Raw genomic sequence first — 11,855 nt, 5'->3', positions numbered from 1 at the left:
GGCATAATGATATCTCTATTTGCATAGCACCTTGTTATTGATGAAGAAATTTACCTATATCAGCTTATCTGATTCCTCTGATTCTCTTAACAATTCTGCGAAGTAGTTATTATTATTCTCAGTTTACAGATGAGGCAAACAGAGACTCAGAGAGCTTAAGTTTCTCCTTTAGCTTCGTATAGCTGGTGAGACCTGGAACCAGTTGTGTAACTGAGATTTGAATCCAGATGTTTTTAAACTCCACACTCTGTTCTCTTCCTATTGCTCACCCTGTCTCCCACCAGCTCATCAAAATGCAGGACAGGACATACCAGAGACTGAAGTGTTTGCAGCCTCATTCACCTGTCCCCCAGCTCTCTGCTAGTCAGGATATTTTCTTATTGGGAAATTATTAGATTGTATATACGTAATAATGAATGGAAGACAAATGTTTCATGCCCACAAACAATAATATTGCCTAAATATTTCCTAAATATATTTCTTTAGTCTAATTTTATCATGCAACAGTTCTTGTGTTATGAAATTGTGCATCCTATTATTTTTATTGCACTTGATTTGATTCAGATTTGCTTTGCTAAGGACTTACTGCAGATACAATAAATGACACTTGGAACAGTCGAACAGTGGACAGATATCCACTTAGTGATGTTATAGAAAGTAGTCATGTTTCATGACTGGAGTTGGGTTTGATTATCCCAAAGGTTCCTTCCACAAGCTTTACTGAGGTTGTCTTGGGCCAGGTACCTACAGATTAGGAAAAAAATATGTTGTAGATAGTAAAAAAGGTATTTAAAAAAAAATGATTTAATTTGGTTACTGGTAATCTATATGGAGTGGATATATCAGTATAAAGAATAAGAGTTTTGGAGTGAAATAGACATTACTTTAGTGGCCCTGGGGAAGCATTTAATCTCTATGAGCCTTAATTTCTCAACTGCAAGTTGGGAATGATACTAATATCCCTTTCAGAATAATTGTGTAGTTAGAGATAATTCCTACCAAGGTCTGTTACCTGGCATATGTTAGGCATATATATTGGTATATAACAAACACAAAATGGTAAATAGTTAAACTACAGAAACCATACTGTTTTCACACCTAGATATTCTTAAACATTAACTCTTTCACAAAACTTTCCTTTCATAAAACCAAATTCTTCTTTCTTTCTTTCTGGGTACACACTTAGACAGAGCTGGCTTCATGAGTGTGCAGCCTGTGAAGTTGCATCCGTCACCATGCTCAGAGGGCCCTGTGCTCAGTTAACGCTCTGCTGTCGCTGTTTTAAAAATTCTTAATAATGTTATTTTTGATCTTGTGTTTTGTGAGTCAAGTCCAATGGGAAAATAGAGCATGTGTACAAGCAGGGGAACTACACATAACATGAATGTCTCCTGTTCTCTGCTGTCCCATTTGCATACGGTTTTTGCAATGTCTCATGAGCACAGAATTCTGGTGCACCCACGATGTGTGGAAGTGCAGTGAGACCCAAGGTGAGTGCAAGGCCAATATGTTACATGTATGAATAAAGAAGTCACTGACAACCTTGAGAGACCACCTTAAGAGACCCTTTGAACCTGAGCTCGCTTTGAAAACGGAAGCCAACGATGGTCTAAGAAACACAAGCAACCAAGAAACACTGTCATATCCTTTCTTACTTCCTTATGTTAGCCAACCACTTACTCTGAAAAAGATGACATAGAGAAAAAGGGAAAGATGGGGTAACGCATAGTTCCTTTTCCTTGCAGTTCTTCCTTACTCATCAGAAAGCTGAAGGTAGAGAGTGTTGGCAGAATGTACCAAGAAGTGAAATAAAAAGAGCTGAATTCATTTTGTGCACTGTTTCCACTGTTCTGGTAAGAACAAAATATGCATACGTGCACATGTGTGCAAGCTACCAAAAACAAATTGTGAATTTCAGTGATTCCACATATGGACTAAATACTCATACTTGCATATAAAGCTGGCATTGTGCAATACAAAGACGAATGGCAAAATTCATGCTAATAATCTAAAATTTTTATTCTTTCCTTAGAAAGACACTCAATATCAAATTAAAAAACACTATGACAAATTGAGAGAGAGCGAGAGACCACAGAAGAAAAGTAAACGCTTTATATTTTGGTATCTTTAACAGCACTTTTTTCCTGCTTTTTCAAAAAGAATCCCCATCTTTTCATTTTGAGTGAATACGGTCCTGTTAATTATATAATCAGTTCTGTGGCTAGAATCCATTTCTCAATCTCGATTGTAATTAGGTATAGCTATGAGACTGAGTTCCTGCCAATAGAATATGCGAGAAAGGGATGTGTGCTGCTTCCAAGTTAATAAAACTGTTAATGCACACATGAAACCCTTCTTTTTCCACTAATGGCATATCAAAGTCCTAAGTGACCTAGGAAACAGGAAAGCACATATGCAGGACGACATAGCCTCTATGTGCTTGGATTCCTAAATGGCTGTGTGATAACAAGTCCTCCAACTGATCTGGACACATTTTGGACACTATACAGAGTATACATGAAAAATAAACACACTAACTAATTCGTGCGTTAGCCCATGTGCAATGGGTCTAGGTGTTGACTTATAGAAACCATCTTGCTTACAATGCTTTTACCTCTCTCTAAACTCTTACACCATTTTTTTGCCCCTGCCATAAAGTTGATAAGTACTGCATAAAATCTTCTATTCTTATTTGATTTTTATATTTCTCTTCTCCCCAGTTAAAATAGCTTAGGACTAGACTATCTCTGGTGCTCTAACTGCATCTTTTTGGCACTCACCATTCCTGTTCCTCCCAATCCAATATCCTGCTACTCTTCTATATTGATGACATCAAGTTAATGTGACTTGATGAGTAGGAAGTGGCAAACAGTACTAATCCCTCCGTAAGGCACCAGAGCGTGGAAGAGAAAACTTACAATGCTTCAGGGGTTTGTGCATTGGTAAAGTAGTCTAGGGCAAGTCAGGACATTTCTTTTCAAGATAAAGTTATTGGTCCTGCACATTTAACCATTAGGGATAAATTACAGAAGTTTAGAGCATTTTTTTGATTTTAGAAACAGCATATACCATACTTGAAAATATTGTTCCAACTTATTTATAAAGTGACTCTTAGAAGGCTACCAGTTTTGAGTCAGACCCAGAGCAAGAGATGGCTTTACAACAAGGTAAGAGCAATTCTGCCTTTTGGACCATGAGACCTAGTAGATCCAATGGTGCTAAAGTTATTTGCAATCAGGAATAAGAAATAAATGTACTTTTAAAACTAAAACAAATATGCAAACAAAAATCAAAAAGCCCAAAACAAAACTTGGGCCTGATTCATGAATCAGTTAGCTTAATATGTTAGTAAAAGCTAAAAAGAGAGTGTTCTGCCCCAACTCAGAGGTGAAAGACAAGATGAAGGGAAATTTTTCTAGTAGTCAGAGATCTGAAGAGGTAACTGGTCATTGACTTTTTGTGGAGGGTGGTCAGAGGTAAGGATAACGATATACATACTCCTGGGGAGTGGCAAATGGCTCAGCTGGTTGATCTGAAGCCTGGAAGGAGTAATTTTGGAAGATAAAAGTCAAGCAGGCCTGGGATAAAAGGAAGTGGATGGACCTAGAGGAGTGGGCATAAAATGTGTGGATCTCTGTGTCTCATGTAATACCCATCAGACTGTGGCAGGCATATGCTAAGATGGTCCCAATGATCTTTGCCTGTTGTTATCCATGCCCTGAGTAACCCCCTCCTCTTTACTGAGGGGTGACCTAGCTACTATAACTAGCCAATGTATTGTAGTAAAGATGATGCAATGTTACTTCTAGATTTTGTTGCATAAGATAGTTACTCCCATCTTGCTGGCAGTTTCTCTTCCCCCACCTCTCTCTATCTCTCTATCTCTATCTCTCTTGCTGACTTTGGTGAAACAAACCACCATAGTTAGGAGACCCATGTGGCAAGAAACTGAAGGCAGTGTCTAACCAACAGCCAGCAGGGAACTGAGGCCCTCAGTGTAACAGCCTGCAAGGAATTGAACCCTGCCCACAGCCCCTTGAGTTCAGAAGCAGATACTTCCCCAGTTGAGACTTCAGATAAGATAGATTCTAGCCCTTGCAGAAACCTTGTTGCAGCTTTGTGAGATACTTGAGGCAGAGAACCCATAAAATCAGTGGCTGGATACCTAACCCACAAAAGCTGAAATAATAAACATGTTTTTTTGTTTGTTTGTTTTTACCTTGTTAGTCAGGTTTATTCCCAAGTATGTTCTTGTTTTTGATGCAATTTTATTTTTTATTTCATTTTTTAATGGTGGATTTTCTTTTAAATTAATTTTTATTGGAGTATAGTTGCTACATGTATTGTTTTAAATTGCTAAGTTTGGAGCTAATTTGTTATTCAACAGTCAATAACTAATACAGAGAGCATATATCACAGAAGAAGCATTGAAAAACCAGGTGAGTAGAGACTCACCCAGGTAACACCAGCCAGTTTCTGTCCTCAACCACCCAGAATTGCACACTAGGTCAATGACAGGGTAGGGTGGCACAGATGCAGAATATGCAGGAGCTCCACAGTATGGGCTCTCTCTCGCCATAGCTGACCTCGTTTCTCCTGGTGCTGAATGTGTGACCTGTCACAACAGAGGCGATGCTGACGCTTCAGTATGGTATTGTCCCTAAAAGAGGACAAATAGCTACTTGAGACATCTGAGCTTAGAGGCTGAATTACAAGTCCATGCCTTGCAGCCAAGGTTTTTAAGTCAAAGTCTATGAGCAATTTCTACAAAACTCAACTAATAGCAAGGCTAATTATTAAGTATGCCCCCTACTTATATTCATCCTTTGTTCTCTGTAACTTTGCTGTTAAAATGTTTTGGCCTCTTCACTTTTGTTGACAGATTGGCCCCATAATTGGAATCACTTTCCTAAAGGCATCACAGAATTGATATTCCCCCAATTTAATTAAGCAACTATGAAAACCCAGTAGCTCTCATTAAGGATGAATACAAATAAAATTATTTGGAAAGAAACCTAGGAGATAAAGGAAATAAAGGAAAGAACCTAGGAGAATGGATAGAATATGTTTCTTTCATATTAATGCAGACCTCTCTGGAATGCTGTGCTAATGATTTATTCTGCTCGGTAAAGAGCAATACTTTCTTCTTTTGTGACCATTTTATTAAGCAAAACCTTTTTGAAACTGTCTAGGTGTGCAGGTATTATATCTGATACCAAGGCTGAAGGATTTAACTTTCAAAGCCTCATGTTAGAGGCCAAAGGCTATCTATGTAATTCTAGAGCTGAAAATAGATACTAGGACTCTCGTTCTTCACTGTATCCATCAGTCACATTGCTTTCACCCTATATTTATTCACCATGAATTCCCATTGACCTAGGCACTGTACAAAACATACATCAAAATGAGGCCCTGCTCTCAAGGAACTCTTGGCAGCAGGCAGAATCTATACCAAATGAATTGCAGGCGTGATTTTCCATATCATCTAGGTCCTCGGGCTGTGTTCCTCATTTTTACATTTTTGTGCTTAAAGAGGAAAATAGCATCTTCAAATCCTTTTAGGAATAGAAATGTTAAAAATTATTTTTAGGGGCTTCCCTGGTGGCGCAGTGGTTGAGAGTCCGCCTGCCGATGCAGGGGACACGGGTTCGTGCCCCGGTCCGGGAAGATCCCACATGCCGCAGAGCGGCTGGGCCCGTGAGCCATGGCCGCTGAGCCTGCGCGTCCGGAGCCTGTGCTCCGCAATGGGAGAGGCCACAACAGTGAGAGGCCCGCGTACCGCAAAAAAACAAAAACAAAAACAAAAAAAAAACATATCTGGAAACTCATTTCCTCAGGGTTTAACACTGTTTTTCTCAGACTGGTAACTCAGTTGAACTAATGTATTTTTTCTCAAACACGTATTTCAACATAAGTTTGGTTAATGCCGGACCAGAGGAAGACACTGACATGGAACATTGATAAAGCCAATGGGAAGCAGTTTGGGGTTCAGAAACGTGGGGTCACATTTTAGCTTTCACTTACGATGGCACCTCCTCTCTTTGAATTCAAGGTCCATATTTCAAGCAAGTGAGGTAATCCAGTGTTTAATAATAAGTAAAGGGAATTATAAACTTCTTCTAAGACAGCTAATTCTGAATTGTTTGAGCATCATTCAGGTCATTATTTAATCAAACACAAGCTTACCAAAGACTCAATTCAACTGCATCAATAACTTAGATGAATTATTTGCTTAAATGCTTGCTAAGTACGAGTGTAAAAATAAAACCTTAAGGGACCTCTTGAAGGGATAAGATATTTTATAAGGACTTAGGATTCTTGATAAAGAATGTAATACAAAAAAAATCTCCGTGGGCTCAAATAATAACTATTTTCTAAAACTTTAACTCAATATAATACTCTACAGGCTAAAGATCCCACTTCATTTGCACCATAATTTGGCTGTTTGATTTTTACAAAAGCAATAATTGGCTATAAAGGATGATATGTAGTAGAATTTAATCTAGTATTTGCTTAATTAACAATTTAAAGATAATACAGCATGAGGATAATTGAAAAAATAATTCTAATTTTTGGAAAGATAACATCCTATTTGTTATCTTTATATAGATTAGATTTACAGCACTATGTTTCAGTACACTCTGAATTCTGAGGGAGAAGAGAACAGCAAGAGTATGGCTTATGGAACTGGGAATCAGGTAACATCAGCTCTTCCAATAATAAGCTATGTTGCTTAGGAGAATGAAAAAGTTAACTTCTCTGACTCTCTTCTCCAAAGCTATAAATTTTGAGGGTTGGAAAAGGTGATATACTTTCCTTCTAATATTGGATGATCTTTTTGATACCTGATTTTAGTGTTTTAATTGTGGAAATCGGCAAGAACCATTTCTTTGGTATACAAGTAAGAATTCATGATAAATTAAACACTGTATGGTATTACTCATTGTGTGTCCTGTATCAATGGTACTTAAAATATTCCGACTTAATTTAAGGTTTTTCCTTCTCAAATGATATGCCTGCAATTTGTCTTCTGGCTATTAAATACCAATTTCAGTTGAGATTTCTCATTTTTAAAATTCCTATGAATTAGTTATCATTCTCTTAATAAATTATTAGAAAGTAAAGTAATGGCTCAGAAATATAAAAACAAATCTAAAGTAGCTATATAAATTCTCTAGTTTAGCATTTCCCTGAATTACACAGGATGAGATTTTTGCTGCAGGCTATGAAGGAAAAACTGATTTGGGAATTGTCATTCCACTGTGACGAACTAGCACATTAGGCAAAATCCATGAAACAGTTATGTTCAGACATTGGACAAGAAAGAGGCTATGTAGGCTGTGACCACTGAGAGAAGGGAACACCTGAGGTGTGTCCTGTGATTGCTTTGGCTTTCTGCCTAGAGGCAATTTACAGGCCATTGTGTAGGGAGGGAGAATTCAGATAGAGCATTGTGTCTTCCTGACTTGTGAAATAAAAATTTACTGGGTGGACTTAATAGAAGATTAGATTCTACTGAAGAAAAGATTGATGAACCGGAAAGCATTGTAATAGAAAACCTACAAAATGCAGCATAGAAAAAGGAATGAAAAAATTTTAAGAGCACCTCAGTAACCTGGTGGACAATAGCAAGGAATTTAACTTTGCCAATATGTAATTGATATCTAAGGAGAAGGGGAGCATTAAAATTTTAGAAAAAATAGTTAAAAATTTTCCGTATTTGAAGGGAACTTTTATAGTATTTTATACACAAATCCATGAATTTCAATGAATTCCAAGCAGAGTATACTCCAAAAAACCAAACAAAGACAAATTATATAGAGGAGAAAAAAAGATAAAAATGACCTCAGATATTATCCAAAATCAGGGAAGCCAGAAAACAATAGAAAGACATATTGAAAATGATTAAAGAAAAAATATTCAACCTAGAAACCTATATCCAGTGAAATTGTATTTCAAAAATTAAGGCACAATGAAAAATTTTCAGATAACCAAGCTTGAGAAAATCTATTGCTGGCAGATCTGCATTATAAAAAATATTAAAGGAAGTTCTTCAGACCAATGGAAAACAATATCAGATGGAAGCATAGATCTATAGAAAAAAAAATAAAAAGAAGTAGAAATGGTAAGTATTAGGGATTTTTCTTTTTATTTCTTTAAAAAATAATTCACTGTTTAATGCAAATATAGTAATATATCATAAGGTTTATGACAAAAGTAGAACTAAATTATATGTCAAGAATAACACAAAGAAAAAGAGGGGGAAAAATGAACATTTTTACATTATATGTGAAGTGGCAGAATATTTGATAAGTTTAGGGTGTAAACCCTAGAACTCCTGCTTAAAATAAAAGGGGATGTATGGCTAATAAACTAATAGTACAGATGAAATGGAATTTAAAAATTCACTTAATCCAAAAGAAGACAGAAAATAATAATAGATGCAATAATGGAAAACAAATAACAGTATTATAAATTGAAATCAACCATATTGATAATTACCTTAACTATATATTGTATAAACATAACATTTAAGGCAGAGATTATCAGACTGGATAAAAAAATACCCATCCAATTAAATATGAATCTGCAGATAAAAGTAAATTAATGAAAAGCAAACAGGAATCAAAAGAAAGTAGGAATAGCTATATTAGTATCAGGCCAAGTGTTCTCCAAAATAGAGAATATTACTTATGATAATGAGGGAACTTTGCTAATGATTAAGAGATTAAATCATTATGAAGAACTAACAAATTTCAATAAAAGGAGATGTTGTAAGCATTTGGAAAAGGAAGCAATGGTTATTATTAGACTTATGGTTCACCGAGAATAAATCATCCATGGTAGAGTCATTTCCTTCTTTGGTGAGTTAGGTATATACAGTACATGTTTAAATTTCAACATGATGTTGGAGTCCCCTATGACAGTGGTCCCCAACCTTTTTGGCAACAGGGACTAGTTTCGTGGAAGACAATTTTTCCACACACCGGGGTGGGGGGATGGTTTTGGGGTGATTCAAGTGCATTACATTTATTGTGCACTTTATTTCTATTATTATTACATTGTAATATATAATGAAATAATTATACAACTTACCGTAATGCTGACAGGAGGCGAAGCTCAGGTGGTAATGTGAGCGATGGGGAGCGGCTGTAAATACAGATGAAGCTTCGCTCACTAGCCTGCTGCTCACCTCCTGCTGTGCGGCCCGGTGGTTGGGGACCCCTGCCTGTGACATCTTTGAATAGGTGAATAGGTGGAACAGTTAGAGGATGCTTTAGTATAAATAGAGTAATTCACAGGAAGTCCAAAGGCTAGATTCAGAGGGTCAATGTTTATTTGAATGGTGATATTTCTAGACATAGGACCCTTCATTCAATCTTGTGTGTGTGTGTAGTTTATGTTTGTTTTTTTTACACTTTAAACAATGTCATGTTGTTTTTTTAGACAAGTTCTTACATTTTTGGAAAACATTTTAAACAAGGATGTGATTCAAATATGGTATTTTATTTTATTTTTTTACAAATTTATTTATTTATGGCTGCATTGGGTCTTTTAAACAGGGACGTGATTCAAATATGATATTTTATTTTTATTTTTTAAATAAATTTATTTATTTATTTATGGCTGCATTGGGTCTTCGTTGCTACACGCGGGCTTTCTCTAGTTGTGGTGAGCGGGGGCTACTCTTTGTTGTGGTGCACGGGCTTCTCATTGCGGTGGCTTCTCTTGTTGCGGAGCACAGTCTCTAGGTACGCCGGCTCAGTAGTTGTGGCTCGTGGGCTGTAGGGTACAGGCTCAGTAGTGGCACACGGGCTTCACTGCTCTGCGGCATGTGGGATCTTCCTGGACCAGGGCTCAAACCCGTATCCCCTGCATTGGCAGGTGGATTTTTAATTACTGTGCCACCAGGGAGGTCCTTGATATTCTAAATAATGTCATGCTGACCAGAATTTTATATGGTTCAAAGTTGAGAAGGGTAGTTAAAATTTGTGATTCTTGAAATGTTATCCATAAGGAATTCAAGTGACTCTGAAATAATAGGTGGACATTTGAAAGAAATGAAAGTAAATAGGTAAAGGTAAGTTTCTGCCACTGGTTTCACAATAAAAATAATTGTACTAGTGAAATATGACATAAAAGTGCTTAAGGATTTTAAGTTGATTCTAAATGAAATACAGATTAACGATTGGCATGCCTCGCCAAGATACCAACATTTATAATGGTTATAGTTTATTGAATATCTATTATATGCCAAGCATTATTAGGGACTTTGCATACATTTGCCTGTAAAGTTTATGGACATCATTAATTTTTAAGGTTAATTTTTGCCATTTTATAAATTGAAATTTTAAGCTCAGGGAGATGAAATAATTTGCTCACACAGCTATAAGAGTAGGGACTAAGATGACTGATCTCAGATCCTTTTTTCCACAAGATTCTTACTCTTTTTCTCTTTCTGCCTCATTAGTGTGATTGTAGGTTTCATTAAGGTGGAAAAAATAACTGAAATAAAGGATGTAATAGGCACAATTTAATCTAAACTGTTCTGAGTTCCATTTTGAGTTTTCCCTTTGATTGAGAACACCACAGTTTAAGAGGAAAGCTGGAGTACTTCTAGAGTACAGGTAATCAGATGGAGAAGAGATTTGAATTTATTTTATATGAGGAACAGTCCAAAGAACTAAGAGTTTTTGACCTGGAAAGCAGAGCCCACAGTAGCTCAACATTGGGAGGACTGTTATTTGAAAAAGATGTTACATTTTTTTCTCTGTGACTCTACAGAGTGGAACTAGGACTAAAGAGTCATGAAGCCAGCCTGGCATAACATAAGTTAGAATTTTCCAACAGAGCTGTCAGCAAGTATACTGAAATCTCTGTGTGGTGGTGAGCTGACTGGCATTGGAGGTATTCAAGTAGACAGTAGCTGATCACTTAGTTGGAAATCAGTGTAGAATCACTGGTAGTCTCAGCAGACTTTTAAAATTCCTTTCAATTCTTGGAGTCTTTAATGTTATAGAAACTGCAATATATTTAAGGGGTGGTTGTTAGCACACATTTTTTTTTTCAGTTGGTAACATCCCTTTTTTATTCCTTGGTAAGGGTTTAAAAAATTTGAGAACAGACACATTTTTTTTTTTTTTAGTCTTACACAGGAAATTTCCTTCCAAAAGTCTCCTGAGAGGTGTATACCATACACAGGAATCCATCTTCATCCTTCTCACTTTAATACACTTCACAAATCAGCGTGGACACACTCACCATGCTATGCCCATACACTAACAGGAAGACTTGGTTAGCGTTGAGCTGTAAGCACCTTCTAATTATCTTGATGAGCTCACTCATGTTGACATGATCAGACACCAAGAACTTTGTTTTATCCAGGACCGGAAGCTGCTTCTCACCTTTGTATTGTTCTGTTATTACTGGGATTTTGGTAGGATGATGCTCTCAGGTTAAGTAGGCCATCTTCTACTCTTTGTTCGAAGGTTCGGTGCTGTTTGAAGGTTTTCTACGGCATGGCGGGGCAGGCTGGGCGGGGGCGGCGAGGTGGAGGGTCCCGGAGGCTCCAGGCGGTGGCTGCAACAGCCAGCACACATTTCTTAAAAGGTAATTTTATTGAATACTTTCATTATGAAACCAGATTCAAACAGAAACAAGCAACAGCACACCTACAAGTTAGAGCAGGCAAGTAGTCGTTGGTAAGGAGAGAACAAGATTTATGTACAATTCCATCCACTGTTTTAAACACTTGCCAAACAATAATTATTTACTTTTGGACAAAGATCCCTGGTGTGTATTTTCGACATTCTTTAAGGGAGCTGGCTTAAATGTTTTCATCTCCATCTCCAGCA

At 36.9% G+C, this 11,855-nt stretch overlaps 1 pseudogene; it reads right to left on the bottom strand.

Annotated features, from left to right (window-relative positions):
- Nucleotides 1–11,148: 11,148 nt before the first annotated feature.
- On the bottom strand, nt 11,149–11,521 carry LOC115867477 (microtubule-associated proteins 1A/1B light chain 3B pseudogene; annotated as a pseudogene).
- Nucleotides 11,522–11,855: the final 334 nt, after the last annotated feature.

The sequence above is a fragment of the Globicephala melas genome, chromosome 8, assembly GCF_963455315.2.
Source record: "Globicephala melas chromosome 8, mGloMel1.2, whole genome shotgun sequence".
Taxonomy (NCBI): domain Eukaryota; kingdom Metazoa; phylum Chordata; class Mammalia; order Artiodactyla; family Delphinidae; genus Globicephala; species Globicephala melas.
Note: the sequence above shows the minus strand (reverse complement) of the source record. Positions and strands in the feature narration are given on the sequence as shown.